Consider the following 3,142-nt stretch of genomic DNA (forward strand, 5'->3'; position numbering starts at 1 on the left):
GCGCACTGTGATTGGGAAGAAAAGTTGGGAAAGTGGGCAAAAGTCCCGAATTTGGTCCAAAATCACACCCAGGTTCGAGTCCCACAAGTCCCGCCGCGTTCCACCAGGGTTCCGGGGTGCCTGACATGTCCACGACGCACCCAGCAAAGGCGCACTGTGATTGGGAAGAAAAGTTGGGAAAGTGGGCAAAAGTCCCGAATTTGGTCCAAAATCACACCCAGGTTCGAGTCCCACAAGTCCCGCCGCGTTCCACCAGGGTTCCGGGGTGCCTACAATGTCCACAACGCACCCAGCAAAGGCGCACTGTGATTGGGAAGAAAAGTTGGGAAAGTGGGCAAAAGTCCCGAATTTGGTCCAAAATCACACCCAGGTTCGAGTCCCGCAAGTCCCGTCGCGTTCCATCAGAGTGCCGGGGTGCCTACAATGTCCACAACGCACCCAGCAAAGGTGCACTGTGATTGGGAAGAAAAGTTGGGAAAGTGGGCAAAAGTCCCGAATTTGATCCAAAAGCACACCCAGGTTCGAGTCCCACAAGTCCCGCCGCGTTCCACCAGTGTCTCGGGGTGCCTACAATGTCCACAACTTACCCAGCAAAGGCGCACTGTGATTGGGAAGAAAAGTTGGGAAAGTGGGCAAAAGTCCCGAATTTGGTCCAAAATCACACCCAGGTTCGAGTCCCACAAGTCCCGCCGCGTTCCACCAGGGTTCCGGGGTGCCTACAATGTCCACAACGCACCCAGCAAAGGCGCACTGTGATTGGGAAGAAAAGTTGGGAAAGTGGGCAAAAATCCCGAATTCTGTCCAAAATCACACCCAGGTTCGAGTCCCACAAGTCCCGCCGCGTTCCACCAGGGTTCCGGGGTGCCTACAATGTCCACGACGCACCCAGCAAAGGCGCACTGTGATTGGGAAGAAAAGTTGGGAAAGTGGGCAAAAGTCCCGAATTTGGTCCAAAATCACACCCAGGTTCGAGTCCCACAAGTCCCGCCGCGTTCCACCAGTGTCTCGGGGTGCCTACAATGTCCACAACGCACCCAGCAAAGGCGCACTGTGATTGGGAAGAAAAGTTGGGAAAGTGGGCAAAAGTCCCGAATTTGGTCCAAAATCACACCCAGGTTCGAGTCCCACAAGTCCCGCCGCGTTCCACCAGGGTTCCGGGGTGCCTGGCATGTCCACAACTTACCCAGCAAAGGCGCACTGTGATTGGGAAGAAAAGTTGGGAAAGTGGGCAAAAGTCCCGAATTTGATCCAAAATTATGCCCGGGTTGGAGTACCACGAGTCCGGCCGCGTTCCACCGGTGTCCCGGGGGTGCCTGGCATGTCCACAACTTACCCAGCAAAGGCGCACTGTGATTGGGAAGAAAAGTTGGGAAAGTGGGCAAAAGTCCCGAATTTGATCCAAAATTATGCCCGGGTTGGAGTACCACGAGTCCGGCCGCGTTCCACCGGTGTCCCGGGGGTGCCTGCCATGTCCACAACTTACCCAGCAAAGGCGCACTGTGATTCAGAAGAAAAGTTGGGAAAGTGGGGAAAAAAAGGACCGGAAAATATCCAAAATTATGCCCGGGTTGGAGTACCACGAGTCCGGCCGCGTTCCACCGGTGTCCCGGGGGTGCCTGCCATGTCCACAACTTACCCAGCAAAGGCGCACTGTGATTCAGAAGAAAAGTTGGGAAAGTGGGGAAAAAAAGGACCGGAAAATATCCAAAATTATGCCCGGGTTGGAGTACCACGAGTCCGGCCGCGTTCCACCGGTGTCCCGGGGGTGCCTGGCACGTCCACAACTTACCCAGCAAAGGCGCACTGTCAGTGGGGAAGACCAAACATGTCTCGGATTTTTTCCAAGTACCTTAACGAGAGAGGCTAAAAAGCACCTGTTTTTACCTTCTCTCGTTGTTGTACTTAGAAAAAAAACGAGAAAATAAAAAATCTGGGTTTTTTTCTAAGTACCTTAACGAGAGAGGCTAAAAAAAACCATTTTTTACCTTCTCTCGTTGTTGTACTTAGAAAAAAAACGAGAAAAAAAATTTTCCCCATTCATTTCAATGGGAGTTCATTTTTTTTTTGGGATTTTTTCTAAGTACCTTAACGAGAGAGGCTTAATTTTTCACCTACTTTTTACCTTCTCTCGATTTTTCGTTTTTTACCTGGTCGACCAAAACACCTCCATCTCGTTACTATGTGCACCATGTCTGACAGGCTGAAATCACAGGGAACGCGTCCGAGTCAAAGTGAGCTATTTTCGGACACAAATATGGTGTTTTTCCCCTCTATCCTCTGGTTCTTTTTTCAAACTGATCTTCCAGCATCTGAGCGACAGGGGCTCATGCAGACACCTGTGTCCGCCCGAGGGGCGCCTTCCCGGACACATATATGGTGCTTCCCCCCTCTTTACCCCGGTCCTTTTTCAAACTGATCTTCCAGCATCTGAGCGACAGGGGCTCATGCAGACACCTGTGTCCGCCCGAGGGGCGCCTTCCCGGACACATATATGGTGCTTTCCCCCTCTTTACCCCGGTCCTTTTTCAAACTGCTCTTCCAGCATCTGAGCGACAGGGGCTCATGCAGACACCTGTGTCCGCCCGAGGGGCGCCTTCCTGGACACATATATGGTGCTTTCCCCCTCTTTACCCCGGTCCTTTTTCAAACTGCTCTTCCAGCTTCTGAGCGACAGGGGCTCATGCAGACACCTGTGTCCGCCTAAGGGGCGCTATCTCGGACACATTTTCAACTTTTCCCGCATGAATGAAATCCTGGAACTGATTCCACCCAGGTACTTAGGGCTTCCAGGGCTTGAGCGACAGGGGCTCTGTCCGGAGCGTGTGTCCGCCTAGGGGGCGCTGTCTCGGACACATTTTCAACTTTTCCCGCATGGATGAAATCCTGGAACTGATTCCACCCAGGTACTTAGGACTTCCAGGGCTTGAGCGACAGGGGCTCTGTCCGGAGCGTGTGTCCGCCTAGGGGGCGCTGTCCCGGACACATTTTCAACTTTTCCCGCATGAATGAAATCCTGGAACTGATTCCACCCAGGTACTTAGGACTTCCAGGGCTTGAGCGACAGGGGCTCTGTCCGGAGCGTGTGTCCGCCTAGGGGGCGCTGTCCCGGACACATTTTCAACTTTTCCCGCATGGATGAAAT

The sequence above is a fragment of the Nerophis lumbriciformis genome, unplaced genomic scaffold, assembly GCF_033978685.3.
Source record: "Nerophis lumbriciformis unplaced genomic scaffold, RoL_Nlum_v2.1 HiC_scaffold_290, whole genome shotgun sequence".
Taxonomy (NCBI): domain Eukaryota; kingdom Metazoa; phylum Chordata; class Actinopteri; order Syngnathiformes; family Syngnathidae; genus Nerophis; species Nerophis lumbriciformis.